The 18,147-nt window shown below is 36.0% G+C and overlaps 1 protein-coding gene across 4 annotated transcripts in view; it reads right to left on the bottom strand.

Moving 5' to 3' along the window:
* The window catches only part of CCDC148 (coiled-coil domain containing 148), a 266,526-nt gene that overhangs the window by 247,102 nt on the left and 1,277 nt on the right, over nt 1–18,147 (bottom strand). The window lies entirely within an intron of this gene.

Here is an 18,147-nt window from a genome sequence, read left to right as displayed (position 1 = left end):
CAATATCTTTCTTGGATCCTTCTCCTAGAGTCACGGAAATAAAAGCAAAAATAAACAAATGGGACCTCATTAAACTTAAAAGTTTTTGCACAGCAAAGGAAACCATCAACAAAAAGAAAAGACAACCTACTGAATGGGAGAAAATATTTGCAAATGATATGACCAATAAGAGATTAATATCCAACATATATAAACAGCTCATACAACTGAACAACAACAAAAAAACAAAGAACCCCCAACAAGGAACTACTGCATAGCACAGGGAACTCTGCTCAATATTCTATAATAACCTAAATGGGAAAATAATTTGAAAAAGAATAGATACATGTATAACTGAATCACTTACTGTAGACATGAAACTAACACAACATTGCTAATCAACTATGCTCCAGTATAAAATAAAAATTTTTTAAATTAATCAATTGATTAAAAAACCCCAAAGAACCCAATTTTAAAAATGGGCAGAAGAACTGAATAGACATTTTTCCAAAGAGGAACTACAGATGGCTAATAGGCACAAGAGAAGATGTTCAACATTGCTAATCATTAGGAAAGGTAAATCAAAACCATAATGAGATATCACCTTACACCTGTCAGAATGGCCATCATCAAAAAGAACACAAATAACAAATGTTGGCAAGGATGCGGAGAAAAGGGAACCCTTGTACACTGTTGGTGGGAGTGTAAATTGGTGCAGTCACTGTGGAAAACGTTATGGAGGTTTCTCAAAAAACTAAAAATAGAACTACCATATGACCCAGCAATTCCACTCCCAGGTATATAGCTGAAAAAAAAACCCCACTAATTCAAACAGATACATGCACCCCAGTGTTCATAGCAGCATTACTTACAATTGCCAAGATATGGAAGCAACCTAGATCTTCATCAACAGATAAATGGATAAAACAGATGTGGTGTATACATACACAATGAAATACTACTCAGCCATAAAAAAGAATGAAATTTTGTCATTTGCAGCAACATGGATGGACTTGGAGGGCATTATCCTAAGTAAAATAAGTCAGACAGAGAAAGACAAATACTGTATGATGGCACTTATGTGTGGAATCTAAAAAATACAACAAGATAGTGAATATAACAAAAAATATATAGAGAACAAACTAGTGGTTACCCATGGGGAGGGGGGAGGGGCAATATAGAAGTGGAGGAGTGGGAGATACAAACTATTGGTGTAAGAGAGGCTCAAGGATGTATCGTACAACATGGGGAATATAGTCAATATTTTGTAATAACTGTAAACGGAAAGTAATCTTTAAAAATTGTATAAAAATAGTAAAAAATAGCAATAATAGCAAAATAAATAAATAAAACTTCTAGAAGAAAACACTGGAGAAGAAGCTTCATCACTTTGGAGTAGGCAAAGGTTTCTCAGATAAGATAGTAAAGCACAAACTATAAAGAAAAAATTGACACAGTGAACTTAATCAACATTAAAACTTTTCCTCTTCAAAGGACATCTTCAGAAACTTAAATTGCAAACAAAACACTAGCAGAAAATATCTGTGATATATATATCTGACAAAGAACTTGTATTCACAATACATAAAGAACTTATATATCAATAGTAAGACAAACAACCCAATTTAAAAAGGCAAATTAGGGACTTCTCTGGTGGCACAGTGGTTAAGAATCCACCTGCCGATGCAGGAGACATGGGTTCAAGCTCTGCTCTGGGAAGATGCCACATGCCGTGGAGCAACTAAGCCCGTGTGCCACAACTACTGAGCCTGTGCTCTAGAGCCCGTGAGCCACAATTACTGAGCCCATGAACCACAACTACTAAAGCCCAAGTGCCTAGAGCGCGTGCTCCACAAGAGAAGCCACCGCAATAAGAAGCCTGCGCACCACAATGAAGTAGCCCCCACTCTCCGCAACTAGAGAAAGCCCGCATGCAGCAGCGAAGACCCAACACAGCCAAAAACAAACAAATAAATAGTAAAAAAATAAAAATAAAAAGGCAAATTATTTTAATAGATGTTTTATAAAAGATATACACATGCCCAATAAGCACAGGAAAAAATGTTCAGCATCTTTAGTTATCAGGGAAATGCATATTTAAACCACTTCACACACATTAGAATGGCTAAAATTCAACATACAGTTGACCCTTGAACAATGCAGGGGTCAGGGACACCAACCCTCTGCATAGCTGAAAACCTGTGTGTAACTTAGAGTTGACCCTCCAAGGTCCCTATCTGTGGATTCAACCAACTGCAGATAGTATAGTACTGCAGTAGTATATACAGCTGAAAAAAATCCACACATAAGTGGATCCTTGCAGTTCAAACCCTTGCTCTTCAGTGTCAACTGTATTGACAATACCAAGTGTTGACAAGAATGTGGAGCAACTGGGACTTCATACACTGCTGTTGGGGGTGTAAAATGGTATAGCTACTTTGGAAAACTGGCAGTTTCTTGAACAGCTAAACATAAAACTAACATAGGCCCAGCTAGTCCAAGAGAAACAAAACATGACTCCACAAAGACTTGTACACAAATGTTCATTGAAGCTTACTTGTAATAACCAAAAACTGAAACAACTCAAATGTTCATCAACAGGTAGATGAATAAACAATTTGTAGTATATACATAAAAAGAAATAATACTCAGCAATAAAAAGGAATAAACTAATGATACACACAGTACAGCTTAGTCTCAAATCACTCTGCTGATGAAGGAAGTCAGACACAAAAGACTACCTGTTGTATAATTCCATTTATGTGAAATAAATCTAATCTAAAATGACAAAAGCAGATCAATGCTTGCCTCAGAAGGGGCAGTGAGGGAAATTTTTGAAGGGATGGAAATGATTCTGTTGGTGCTTAGATGGGTGATTGATTTGTCAAATACTCATCACACTATGCTTGAAATAGGTACACTTTGCTTTATGTAAATTATACCACAATAAAGTTGATTTTAAAGTAATACACCTCATTTCTAGCCTAATGTTCAATATTAAAAGATAGAGAAAATGTGAAACAGGAAAGATGATAAAGATTCATCAGGAAACTGAATAATTTGGAAATTAGAAACTCAATTCTAAGTCCTTCACGAATATATTGTTTATAATGGTGGACTCCAGAAGCAGAAAACCAGGGTTCAAATCCTAGCTCTGACACTTAGTAGCTGAGTAATTCTGGGCAATTTAAGTAACTATCTGTGCCATAATTTACTATAAAGTGAGGATAATAATAGTATACCTACCTCATATCATTCTTATAGAGACTAAATGAAATTATATGAAGTGCTTACAACTGTGTCAGGCACACAGTAATTGCTATGTAAATGTTAGCTATTACTGTGCAAATTAAAACAACCAGAGGGCTTCCCTGGTGGTGCAGTGGTTGACAGTCCGCCTGCCAATGCAGGGGACACAGGTTTGTGCCCTGGTCCGGGAGGATCCCACATGCCGCGGAGCGGCTGGGCTCGTGAGCCATGGCCGCTGAGCCTGCGCATCCGGAGCCTGTGCTCTGCAATGGGAGAGGCCACAACAGTGGGAGGCCCGCGTACCGCAAAAAAACAAAAAAACAGAAACTTATTCCAGGCTGCTCATATCTGAGTTGTTTTTATCTGATAGCTGTTCAATAGTCTATTAAAAAGTAAATCCAACACACTTTACAATGAAAATCACCCCCTACATGCTATATAGGCAGACAGACCAATGATTTCATGGAAAGAGAGCCTGAAGCAGAATCTGAAGTATTATTATAATCCAGAGGTGAGTGGATTAGCATAGAGTCTCAAGTCTGGACAAACTAGGACAACTTTCAACATCTTTTCTGTGGGTCTTTGTAAAAATGAAATTTTCATTTCTAAAGCTGTCAATTTACCAAAGTGAACTATGAAGATCTAAATGCACAATACATAAGAAGCAAAATTAAGAGATTCTCAGAACGAATTATATTAACCATAACATTTCTAAAATAAGTATCACACCAAAAAATCTAAAATAAATCAGAAATATCTAATTAAAAGTTGCAAAATAAGCTCAGATTTAGTTGCCTTATATATCCTGAGAGGTTTATTGATTTCTTTCTTTTTTCAATGTAATTGTAGCTTCTTTTTATTAGTAGGAGTGATAATATGATTTTTTATTGTGGTAAAAGATATATAACATAAAATTTACCATTTTTCCAGGTTTGTTGAGATATAATTGACATATAACATTTTATTTGTTTCAGGTATACAGCATGAAGGTTTGATATATGTATAGATGGTGAAATGATTACCACAATATAAGTTAACATCTATCACCTCATATAGTTACAAATTCTGTGTGTGCATGTGTGTTAACTTTCAAGATCTACCCTCTAAGCAACTTTCAAATATACAATACGTTGTTTTAAATTTTAGTCACCATGCTGTATGTTACATCCCCAGTACTTATTTACCTTATAGCTGAAAGTCTGTACCTTTTGAACACCTTCATCCATTTTGACCACTCTCACTTACCCCTTCCTCTGGCAACTGAGCGATCTGTCCTCTATATCTATGAGTTTGGGGTTTTTTTAGAGTCCACATATAAGTGATATCATACACTATTTGTCTTTCTCTGTCTGACTTATTTCACTTAGCAAAATCATGAATGGCAAAATATCCTTCTTTTTTATGGATGAATAAAATTTCATATTGTATACATATACCATATCTTCTTTATCCGTTCCTGCATCGATAGACACTTAGGTTGTTTCCATGTCTTGTCTATTGTAAATACTGTTGCAATGAAATTGGCGAGTGTAGATATTTTTTCCAAGATAGGGATTTCATTTCTTCAGATATATACCTAGAAGTGGAATTGCTGGATCATATGGTAGTTCTGTTTTTAATTTCTTGAGGAACCTCCATACTATTCTTCATAGTGGCTGCACCAATTTACATTCTCACCAGTAGTGTACAAGAGTTCTTTTTTTTTTTCCCACATACTGCCAGCACTTGTTATCTCTTGTCTTTTTGATGATGGCCATTCTAATAGGTGTGAGGAGATAGCTTGCTGTAGTTTTTATTTGCATTTTCCTGATGATTAGTGATGTTGAGCATCTTTTCATGTACGTTTGGCCATTTGTATGTCTTCTTTGCAAAACTGTCTATTCAGTTCCTCTGCCCATTTTTTAATCAGGTCATTTGTTTTTTGTTGTTGTTATTTGTTGTATATCAATTTCTTACATATACATGCAATTTTCTCTTATGTTAGTATTTGAAATAAAAATATGCTTAAGATGTTTTATTAAAAAGCAAATTCTTTGCTATGTGACATCCTATGTCTTAGGAATTTTAATTCCTTCTTTTGTTGATGTATTTCTTTTTGAGGTTAAAACATAATATCTATGATCTGAAAAAGTATATGTTCTAAGTAATTTTTTGTCAAAACTGTTTAGTATCATGTTTTCTCTCCATCCCAGAAGAGGGTGAGGAAGAGTAAAATGTTAATTGATTTATCCAGATTCAATCTCTCCCATGTTCACCGGTTATGTGCAATATTATAATTTTCTAAATACTATAGAATTTTGGCTTCTTAACAGTCAAAATCTTGTGTTTTTATTTTTTATGTGACATATTTGTTATGCTTGTTCTACAGAATATTAGATACAATGTGACTCCTTAATCAAAATGAATAAGCACCCCCTTTAAAAAAAATCATAGGGTTAAATATTGAGGTGGAAAATATACTTTGCACCCAAATTAGAATCTTGTTAGATGTGGCTGCCTTTTCCTTATCAAAAGAACTGTTATACATTAAAAACCTGCTTTGATGAAGAATAGGAAAAAAACCATTATCAAAAACAAAGACTTGTTAAAGGTAGTATTGAAAATAAATAATTGGCTTTTGTTCATGAATAGCTAAATCTGTTTTATGGTTTGAAAGAGCTAAGAACAGATTGCTTCTCTTAGATTGTTAGCAAAGAAATGTTTTCATCAATTAACATTCTTTGCTAAGAACAGTTTTCTCCAGTGCTTTTTCTCAAATGGAGTATTACATAAATAGGCCTGCCCAAAAGACAATTCCTGGGCTTTTCTCTTTGATGTCTTAGAGTATAATAATTATGGCATGCAGTTCTGAAATATGGAAGAAAACAAAAAAAAAATCACATTTCAAACAGATAATTTACTTGAAGAAAAAGTTGCCATAGGTAGCCATTCCTGCAAATTAAATGAAAGGCCAGTCTTCCTCTTCATCATGCTTTTGCCTAACATTTACAGGAGGATGGAAGTAGGGAATAAAGAGTTGTTGCAAAAGGCCCAGAACTGTAAGAACACACCATCCCACTCTCCCACGTACATTCCCCTGCCTCACCTTTACCTTTCCTCTTCTTCCCTGTGCTGAAGTGATTACCATTTTATGACGGTTTATGTAGTGGGGTGCAATAATTACCAACATTTATGTAGCAATTTCTCCTAGCCAGGCACTATCCTAGGAGCTTTATCTATCCTGATTCATTTAATTCTCACAATAATGTTTCGTTAACACTGTTTCTCCTATTTTGCTGAGTGGGAAACTAAGGTCAAAGATCATACAGCTCCTGCATGGCAGAGACCAGATGCACACCCAGGCAGTGTGGCTCTAGAGCCCATGGACCTAACTGCCTTCTGTATTCTGCTCTCTCTCAGGAATGGAGACAAAGCATAGGTGGTGGTGCTCCTCAACACACAGAGAAGTGGACTTCTGTCATTTTTATTTTAGTAAACAGCTCCTCCCTTGTTAGGGTAAGGGTAAGATCCTAGAGGGAAAGAAAGGAAGACAAGATAGAAGCGGGAGTTAAGGGAAGAGACAGATCTTGAACAAGGAAAAAGAAAGAAGTCTATTCAAAATACTAGTTTATGGAAAAATGAAAACAAAGAGGGTGGTGGAAACAGACTTAAGGGCTAAGGCAAAGTGAGAAACATTTGTGGCAAACTTCTTTCAAAAGAACACAAAGCCAAGATTTAGAATGAGATCATGCAGTGTCATTTTACACGTGAATTAATGTAAGCCCGGAAAAGATTTTAGTCTGATACATTTTATAGATCAGTAAACACAGGGACAGAGAGATTAAATGCTTTGTCCAAGACTTGAAGAAGCAGGTAGCATAGGCAAGGCTAAAGCCCAACCACATATCCTAACATTGAGCTCAGTGCCCTTCCACCAACTATAACAAACACAATTTGTCAGCTTTCAAAATACAGATGTGATTGTCAATAGGTTTTGACTCAACTTCAAGAACATAAAAAATAGCTACAGTGTATACATATTGGAAATTAAATACAAAGTCCCTGAAGTTATATTCTTAATAGTCAAATAATATTGTGGGAGAGCAGTATAGTCATTTATAAATGCAAGAAAGAGTACTCTTGATATAAATGCATATTTTTCCCCTAATATTCTTTCCCCATCAACATTTTAAAATTGACTTTTTTAGTTTTGGAAAATGAGTCACACACAAATAGTATACAGCAAACACAGTAAAATATCTAAATCGTATTGATTTCTTATTAAAGACACTGAATTCGGAAGGAGTCTTAGGCTAGTTTTACAGCCAGTTTTTATGCTGGTTTGTAATATCAAAGGTTCTTTCAGCTCTAAAATTCTATAATGTAGAAAACTGGCAATTGAAATAAACAGTAGATTTAAATATTGAATTTAAGTGTATTTGACCAATGTAATTATGATATACCACCTAACATAAGCTTGTAAAGAAAATTGTTTATAGTGGCTTCAACAAATGGAGATTTATTAGAAGTTCATAAAATGCTAATGATTATGCTACCTATGGTATTTCAGACTATGTTAATTAATAAAGAAATTTTTACCTAATATTAACAAATAGAAGGAAGGATGAAAAAAGAAAAAATGACATAAAGTAGAAATAAAGAGGCCTTTTCTAGGGTAAACTCTCAGATGTCAAAGACCCTTGTGTTTATGGTCAGCTATAGGTACAGTAGCATGCTCATACTAAAAATTCAGAAGTTTGCGTATTTTACATTTTTTTAAGTTTAAAAAAGGTGAGAATAGAGAAGTGTATTAAGAATGGAGAAGTATATTGTCTCATTTTCATAGATGTGGGGCAGAGGCAGTGAAAAAGTGACATTTCCAGTGCTAAATAATAGATCACTGAAAGCCTAGGATTTTGAAATCAGGTTTTCTATTGATCATAAAAATGCATTAATTCTGCGTGGGTGGAATTTTTTTCTTTTCTCAAATTCTCTACAGCAATTTCCTTTGCTTTCTTTCCATTGTGTTGTTATTTATTTCTCACTTTCAAGTCATTTGGATCTGTCAAAAGAATAATACTTGTCTCAGTACCACTCAAGACTTCACTGACGTCTCCCAGGTTGGATGACAATAATGATCAGCATCTCTAATGATGTTAGAGATTTAAATGTGATTTACTGGAGACAAATGATCTGAGTGATCTTTAAGACAAAACATCAAAAGTTTAGATTTGAATGTCATCTTCCAAAGACTTATTTCTACTACCTGTGGAAGACAGGAGAGAAAAACTAAAAAAACAAAGCAAACAAACCAAAACAGGAAGGAAAGAATGTACACTTTAAAGATATTCTACTAAAACTAAGGTCCTTAAACATTCTCCAACACACCCTCCATTAATAAGCATTTTTTGCAAATACATATAAAATTATTGTTATAAATTCTTTAAGTATAATATTATCGTAACATGTAAATTGTAAAACACAAATACAGAGAAATCCATAAATACAAAAAAGGTAATATAGTATTGATAATTTTAGTAGATTTTAGTGAGAGTTATGTGATTGAAAATGTATTACCTTGAAAATCTTGGTTTAATACTGGATCATAGAGGGTTCAAAGTCTAAGGTCAGTTTATTCCCATACTTAGCTATAAGGACTATAATAGTTAAAATAGATACCACAATGAGATATGGAAGAAGTGCAAAATTGGCTTCATGTACTCAATTATGATACTCAAAATTCAATTTCATCCACTAATTATACAAGGGTTGCAGCTCAGTATTTTTCTTGAGTAATTTTCTGACTTCCCTGATATCATTTTCCTTGTAAAGTTTTTTTCATTTTTCTTTTTTTTTTTTCCCTTTAACATTTAACAAATGGGGCCTAAATCCACTGAAATGCATTTGGAAGATTTTCAATCGTGTTAGAAAATTGTTTCCAAATTTACTAAGCGGTCATATATGAGAGTTTTAAGATGATGTGCTTATGCCATTTTTAAATGTTTTTATTTGTAATAGCTTTATTGAGATCTAACATTCCATAAAGATACATCCATTATAAGTGTGCAGTGCAATTATTTTTAGTACATGTATAGTTGTAGGGCTTCCCTGGTGGCACAGTGGTTAAGAATCTGCCTGCCAATGCAGGGGATATGGGTTCGAGCCCTGATCCAGGAAGATCTCACATGTCACAGAGCAACTAAGCCCGTGCGCCACAGCTACTGAGCCTGTGCTCTAGAGCCCACGAGCCACAACTACTGAGCCTACGTGCCACAACTACTGAAGCCCATGCGCCTAGAGACCATGCTCCGCAACAAGAGAAGCCACTGCAATGAGGAGCCCATGCACCACAACGAAGAGTAGCCACTGCTCACCGCCAACTGGAGAAAGCCTGTGTGCAGTCACAAAGACCCAACGCAGCCAAAAATAAATTTTAAAAATAAATAAATTTTAAAAAATGTATAGTTGTACAACCATCACCACCATTTAGTTCTAGAACATTTCAATCACCTGAAAAATTTCTGTCATAACCACTTGCAATCAGTCTTCCCATCCCAGCATAAGGTAATCACCAATCTGCTTTCTGTCTCTATTTTCCTTTTTTGGAAGTGTGGTCTTTTGTGGCTGGATTTTTTCCTCTTAGCATAATATATTGGAGGTTTATCCATATTGTAACATGTATTAGTAGTTCATTATTTTTATTGTTAAATAGCATTCCATTACACAGCATTTTATCTCATCATTATTTGATGGACATTTGAATTATTTCAGTTTTTCCCTATTACAGATACTACTGTAATAATTCATGTAAAAAGTCTTTGGACATATGTTTTTATTTCTCTTGACGATATTTCTAGAAGTAGAATTGCTGGATCATATGGTAAGTTTATATTTTAAAGAAACTGTCAAACAGTTTTCCAAAGTGGGTACAGCAACCAGCAATCTATGATAGTTACAGTTTTTCCACATCCTTGTAATCACTTGGTATTGTCAATCTTCTGCCTTATACTTATTCTAGTAGTTGTATAGTGGTATTGTATTGCAGTTTTAATGTGCATTTCCCTAATGATGTTGAACATCTTTTCATTTGATTATTAACCATTTGTATAACTTTTTGGTGAAATATCTATTCAAATATTTTGTCCATTTAAAAAATTGATTTGTTTGCCTTTTTTTTTAAAGAACTTATTTATTTATTTATTTATTTTTGGCTGAGTTGGGTCTTCGTTGCTGTGCGTGGGCTTTCTCTCTAGTTGCGGCAAGCGGGGGCTACTCTTCACTGTGGTGCACGGGCTTCTCATTATGGTGGCTTCTCTTGTTGCAGAGCACGGGCTCTAGGCACATGGACTTCAGTAGTTGTGGCGCATGGGCTAAGTTGTTCCGTGACATGTGGGATCATCCTGGACCAGGGCTCGAACCCATGTCTCCGGCATTGGCAGGCGGATTCTTAACAACTTTGCCACCAGGGAAGCCCTGTTTGCCTTATTTTTGATGTTTAGAAGTTCTTTATATATTCTGACAAAAGCCCTTTATCAGATTCTGCTTTTCAAATATTTTTTCCCAGTCTGTGGCTTGTCTTTTCATTTTCTTACTGATGCCTCTTGAAGAACAAAACAATTTTCTATAAAGTCCAATTTACCAATTTCTTCTTTTATGGATCATGATATAGTGTAATATCTAAGGAATCTTTGCCTAAAGCATGGTCACAGAGATTTTGTACTATGGCTTCTCCCAGAAATCTTATAATTTTAGTTCTTAGGTCTATGATGCATATTTAGCTATTTTTTCTGTATGGTATAAATTAAGAGTATAAGTTCATTATTTTGCACATGAATGTCAAATTATCCTAGGAGCATTTCTTGAGAAGACATCCCTTTCCCCATTGAACTACCATGGCAGTTTGTTGAAAATTAATTGACCATCAATGTAAGGGCTTATTTCTGTACCTTCTATTCTATTTCATTGATCTGAACAGCTATCATTATGCCAATATTATATTCTATTATTGTAACTTTTGAAATTGGATGTTATAATTCCTCCTACTTTGTTGTTGTTTTGATGTTCTTGTTCCTATGTTTGTCCATTTGAAGACTGGCTTGTAATTTCTAATAGGGATTTTAATAGGGATCACACTGAATCAATAGTCAGAGGTTTTATATTTCTTTTCTAAAATTTATTCCTAAGTATTATACTCTTTTTCATGTTATCGTAAATGGAATTATTTTCTTAAATTCATTTTTAATTTGCTATTTCTTAGCATATAAAAATTCAACTGATTTTTGTATATTGGTCTTATATCTTGTGACCTTGCTAAATTTATTATCACTCTAGTATTACTCTTTTTTTGTATATACTTTAGATTTTCATGCATAGATAGATCATGTCATCTGTGAATAAAGAGAGCTTTAATTTTTCCTTTCCAACCTATATGCTTTTATTTTTCTTTCCTTATTACAATGGCTAAAACTTCCAGTGATATGTTAAAGAGATGAGAGTGGACATCATTTTATTCTCAATCTTAGGGGGAAATCATTCAGCCTTCACCATAAATGTGATGTTAGCTGTAGGCTTTTCATAAATGCACTTTGTCATATTGAAGAAATTCCCTTCTAGTGCTAGTTTTTTTAGCATTTTCATCATGAATGGGTATTAGATCTTGTCAATTGCTTTTTCTGCATCTATTTTCATCTTCATTTTTTCTTATTTTTAAAAATCTCTATTAAACTACAGAAAAATATGGCAGTTCTTGACTTCTGTTTCCTGACAAGAGGATGTACTAGCAGGTCCTGTTTACCCGATTCCCCAGCTCAACCCCAGAGATGCACAGAAGCTGTAACCAACTGTGATGACAGTTAGCTGACCTATTGTGTAAAGAAAACAGTGGCCCAGAGATGGAAAGGGCTTGCTTTTCACTCCCGATCGCTCTGGTCAGCTTATGGTCACCTCTATGAAGCAAAGAGCTCTTTAGTTAAGAAAAATGCTGAGGTCATATTTTCTCTGAATTTATTTTAGGAGAACTTCAAATCTATTTTTTTTTGCGGTACGTGGGCCTCTCACTGCTGTGGCCTCTCCCATTGCAGAGCACAGGCTCCGGACGTGCTGGCTCAGCGGCCATGGCTCACGGGCCCAGCCGCTCTGCAGCATGTGGGATCTTCCCGGACCGGGACACGAACCCGTGTCCCCTGCATCGGCAGGCGGACTCTCAACCACTGTGCCACCAGGGAAGCCCTAAATCTAATATTGTAAACAGCATTTTAATGTGGTGATCATTTGATGTTCCAGGGCTGGCACTGAGTAAAATCTGCTTTTCAAATGGAGATTGTTGACTTGCCAGGTGCCCTGCATCTGTCTGACTGCCTTCTTTTGCTTTGGGCTTCACTCAAAGGTGGTGGACATATGGGTTCTGTCAGTAATTAGCATACTTCCAATATAGGTTCATTTATGAGGACTGTCACCTTCATTTTTGACAGTTTTGCTAGATAAAGAAAACTTGATTGACATGCTTTTTTCTCTCAGCACCTTGAATATGTCTTTCCACCACCCTCTGGTTTCCCTTTTTTTGATAAGAAGTCAGCTGTTAATTTTATTGTGGTTCCCTTATATATGATGAATTGTTATTCTATTTTTGCTTCAAAACTTTCTCATCTTTGTCTTTCAGCAGTCTATGATGTACCCACACTAGTGGGTCTCCTTATGTTTACTCTACTCAGGATTTACTGTGTTTCTTGGATCTATAGATTAAAATTTTTGTAAAATTTGGAAAGTTTTAGGCCATTGTGTCTTCAAATATTTTTTTATACATCCTTCTAGCCTTCCTTTCCTTCTTTTACTCACAGCTGTCCCACAAGTTTCTGAGGCTCAGTTCATTTTTTCTCAATATTTTAAAATTTGTTTTTCATACTGGATAGTTTCTGTTGGTCTAGAATTTCCCTTTAGTTCCTTTTTTTAAAAAACAACCTCTATTTCTCTACTGAGAGTCCCCATTTGTTAAGTCATTTTTCCTTTAAGTTTTTAAACATATTTATAGTAGGTGTTTTGGATTACCCGTCTACTAAATTCAACAAGTGGGCTCACTCAGCCTGTCTATTGGCTACTTATTTTCCTGAATTTTGATCACAGTTTTCTGTTTTTTTCAGATGTCTCATAATTTTTTGTTGAAAAGTAGATATTTTACATAAAACACTGTAAAAATTTTTGATGGAGTCTAGTTTTCCTCCTGAGATGTTTTATTAAAACAATAATTACTGGAACTTCAGAATCTGTTTTCCTGAGTTGTGGGGCTACTAGTGTCTCTGATAAATTTTCCTATCTTATTTTTTAGCCTGTTTCCTAAAACATTAGTATAAATGTTCCTAAAAAATAGTATAAATTATAATATGAATTCTAATATTTTCTTCCCATACCAGTGGTGTGGTAAAATGACTCTACCCTGAAAAAGGAGTCATGCTGCTCCTCTTCTCAAAGTTCTTCTCTTGCTCCCAACTTCAAAGGAGGAAAACTGAGAGTTAAGGAATATAAGGTTTTGTGGGAAGTGGGGAGGAATAGACACCACACTAAGTAAAGCTCTTTTACCCAAATTAGGTTGGCAATATTTGGAACTACACAGATCATTCATTTTCTATTCTAACAAAGAATAGAAATTTAGAAATTTTTAGACTGTTGCTCTTCATAGTCCAATATGATGGTCATAATATGTGCTTTGTTTTGTTGTAAATATTTGCATAATATTTTAGTGAAACCTGTTGATTGTAAAGAACAAAGACTCACTAAAGGCAAAACAGGAAAAGAATGGGTTAAGGGTGATTATAAGTAACAAATCTCTCAAAGCGATATCTGCACTCCCATGTATATTGTGTCACTGTTCTCAATAGCCAAGATATGGAAACATCCTAAATGTCCATCAGGCAGATGAATGGATGAAAAAGATGTTGTATATATACACAATGGAATATTATTCAACCATGAAACAGGAGGATAGCCTACAATTTGCAACAACATGGACGGACCTTCAGCACATTACGCTAAGTGAGCACATTATGCTAAGTGAGATAACTCAGACAGAGAAAGACAAGTACTGTATGATATTACTTATATGTGGGATCTAATGAAAGTCAAACTTCAGGACTCCCCTGGCGGTCCAGTGGTTAAGATTCCACGCTTCCAATGCAGGGGGTGTGAGTTTGCGCCCTCGTTGGGGAACTAAGAATCCACATGCCGTGTGGCACGGTCAAAAATAATAAAATAAAAATAAATTTAAAAGTCAAACTTCTAAAAATCAGGGTAAATGCTTGTTATGAGGGGATGGGGGTAGGGAAATATGATTGATGTTTAAGGCTACAAACTTGCAATGAGTGGCAAATTAGCCATAGAGATCTAATATACAGCATAACGAATATAGACAATAGTGCAATATAATTATGTAATGTGATAAATATCACTACAATGGCAATCATATGGCAATATATAAATGTATCAAAGTAACACACTGTATACCTTAAATTAACATGTTATATGTCAAGTATATTTAATTTTTAAAAAATATCAAGGAACAATAAAAAAATGAATTATAGGGGCTTCCCTGGTGGCGCAGTGATTGAGAGTCCGCCTGCCGATGCAGGGGACACGGGTTCGTGCTCCGGTCCGGGAAGATCCCACATGCCGCGGAGCGGCTGGGCCCGTGGGCCACGGCCGCTGAGCTTGCGCGTCCGGAGTCTGTGCTCCGCAACGGGAGAGGCCACGGCAGTGAGACGCCCGCGTACCGCAAAAAAAAAAAAAAGAAAAAAAAAAAGAAAAGGATTATATTCTGTCTTCATGGGGAGAATAAAAACCCAGAAAACATTAGGACCAAGGCAGCTGTTCTCTCTGGCTCACTTGGTCTCTCATTTCCAAATTTCCAGGGGAAAAAAAATCTGATTGGTATTAGTATAGGTTATGGGTCAACGGTCAGCCAATGGATTGGCTACATTTGTATCGGGTCCCCACCAGGGTTGATTCCATAGCCAGATGAAAGGTCATGAGGCATGCAGGACTGCTTACTTCAAGGGCTATGCATATAGGTACTTGAAAACATGTCTATTATACTTACCAGATGTTTGATGCCTTTCTGATTTTATGAAGTTGTTAAATTTGCATGATTCTATGGTGTTCCAAAAGACAGAGCAACCTGGATGCTTTCGATGGAAAAAAATGTAGGCAACCCTTATTTAAACTGCTTCACAAAGCTGAGTTTCAACTGATATCCCCAATATACAGAATTTTATAGCCTTAGCTCTGAATATGATGACTTCAAGCCAAAGCACATGCAGCCAGTTCTTTTCACACAGGTCCCCTCCCTCATAGAGGAGTAGAGATAGGTCCTGATAGAGATGAGATCTGAGACCTTTCTCTCTTAGCAGATTACATGGCAGAAACCTCTACTCTGTTCTGCCATACATTACCTCACTTTTCCACACTGAACCTCTAGTCCATCTTTTTCTAATTACCTCCCAACATTACTGATTCTAATTTTTCATTGTTGGAAGTCAAATTCTTCCAAAGACTACACGGATTCATGACTGTTGGCTTTTCTTAGTGTGGGAGGCACTTCAGTAGACCAAGGCACTATGGAGGCTAAGGTCATTACCATGACATGTATCTGATCCTTTAGGAGAGAAGGCTCATACGCTATATAACTATACCACGGGGTAGAGAGTTTTAAATGCCAAGGTAATACACTAAATCAAAAATCATCCTCTCCAGAGGCGGGTAAGATCAGGAAATTTTCAGAAAAGGCTTTACAGGTTTAATGGTTTATTTGGCTGGGCCTCTAAAGGCAGGGGAGGATTTGCATATTCAGAGAATGTGCTGGAGGTGGGATACAGCCAATTCTGCAATCCTGAGTGGAATTATTATTAAGCTCTAGCATCCTCTCCCAGGACAAGTTTATTCCACTGCTCTCTTTCCCTCATTTGCCACCTGCCTGTGTTTTAACATTCCTTTTAAAAACAAACAACACCTCCCCACCCCCAAGCAGTGTGTTTGTGGAGTTCTTATCTTAACTGCTCCCACCTCCTCCATAGGCATCCAAGAATGAGAAAAGAGACAGTGTTTCTGCTTCTTTCTTTTCCTTGCTTCCTCTGCTATTCTTTGTCAGAAATTCACTACTAGTCATTATGGGCTAATGTGAAAATAACAAACATTGGAAAGTTACAAAGTTTTCATAATCATGAAAGGTTCAGGTTGACTTCTTTCTGAGACAGTAATTTAAAAGTTCCCCTGGATTTCTGCTGTGTACTTTTGTTCTTGAGGATGCCCCCACAGTCGGCTGAGCAGAGGCCCTGCTTCCTATCTCAATTTCCCAGCAGTTAGTTCCACCAAGGTAGTGTGGCTAGCAGGTGAAATGCTTCCCCTTCACATGTAAATAATTTGCATTTCTATGGACCCTCGGGGTGGGAGACAACGGTTTCTACTCTTCACTGGAAATCTGGAATTGAGGCATTGGAATTTGCAAGTAAAGGGCACTTTTGTAGAGGAGAACTTTATTGGCAAAAAGAGTTAGGGTTTTGAGGGCAAAGAGCACAATCTTCAGAATCACTTGAGTAGTATTCAAGGGCAGAATATTGGTAGTGAAAAAATAGAAGCTGCAAGAAATTCCTTTCAAATTGTTTCTTGCTGAAAAGAAAAGCCTATAGATGGATATGGAGGGAGAAGGATAGTGGTGTTACCAAAGATCAGATATTTGTAAGGTGTAGGAAAAAAATTTTGAAGGAGAGGATGTAACACATGATCTAAGAGAGCAATTACAATCAATGGAGGAAAATTCTGGGGTGGGAGGATGGCCAATGTTTAGGAGCACAAGTGGAGTGTGAGCTTGGAACAGAAGGCTGTCACCCTTCTCAGCCAGGACTGAAGGAAGTGATGAAGTGTGAAAATTGAGACTGAGATTTAGGAAAGTTAAGTTGAGAAACCTCGTGGTGGATGCCTCAGTCAAGTAGGAGGCAAGATCACTTGCAGAACTGGAAGAAGACCAAGTAGAGTGGAGGCCTGAGGAGAGCAGAAATAGGACAGATATGGGAGAAGTGCCCTGAATAATGTCCTGGGATCAGTATTCTGGATAATCACCCTCCTGATGAGGAAAGGAATTTAGAGAATCAGTGAAGACCCAGCCAAGTCTGGATAGCATAAACTTTTAGTGGAACAAAATGATTTCTTTATCCAGCAATGCTTGGTTGTAGAGGAGCAACTTCAAAAGAAACCTTTCACTGAAGCATGAGAATTACCAATAATAATAATAATAATAATGTTGATTGACAACATCTTAAGGGACATTTTTCATGGTGGATTTTAGTAACATTTTAATCATTAGAAACATGAAATACACAATATCAAAATACTCATCAAACATGTGATCTGAGAAAAATGCAAAAAGAAAAGATTACTGGAGTAAAAAAATCAGTTAGTTCTTGTTTTCTTCTTTCTTTGCTAGCCTAAGGCAAGGAAAAAGGAAATATTAATGTTTTCCTTTCCACTCAACACATCTTCCATGATTATAAAAATAAAAAAACCCCAAGTCATTGGTATATTGTGAGTACATTAAATATGAGTCTTATTTATAAAAATGTGCATTTTACTTTTCCTATTCTCCTATAAACAAACACCAAAAAGAAAGCAAAAGGAAGAAATTGAAAGCATGATGAGCTAATTTCCATGATGGCAAGGCATGAGACAGCTCTCCAATTCTGATTTCTTCCCAGTTCTGGAAATATTTAGGGGGAACACTCATGTTCAGCTGTTTTGTTCCACAGTCCAACCCTGCATAGGATTATCAACGATGTACAATTTTACTACAAATTGTGAAAGATGTTTTTCTTTTCTTTTTTTTTTTTGAAAGATGTTTTTCTAATCAATGTACCAGGTTAACAATTCTTACCTATTTTTGTAATTTTCAATTATGGTAAGATA

Source organism: Aethalodelphis obliquidens, unplaced genomic scaffold (genome assembly GCF_003676395.1).
Source record: "Aethalodelphis obliquidens isolate GAN/ISIS:26980383/991018 unplaced genomic scaffold, ASM367639v1 scaffold2, whole genome shotgun sequence".
Taxonomy (NCBI): domain Eukaryota; kingdom Metazoa; phylum Chordata; class Mammalia; order Artiodactyla; family Delphinidae; genus Aethalodelphis; species Aethalodelphis obliquidens.
This window is presented reverse-complemented; position numbering and strand designations above follow the sequence as displayed.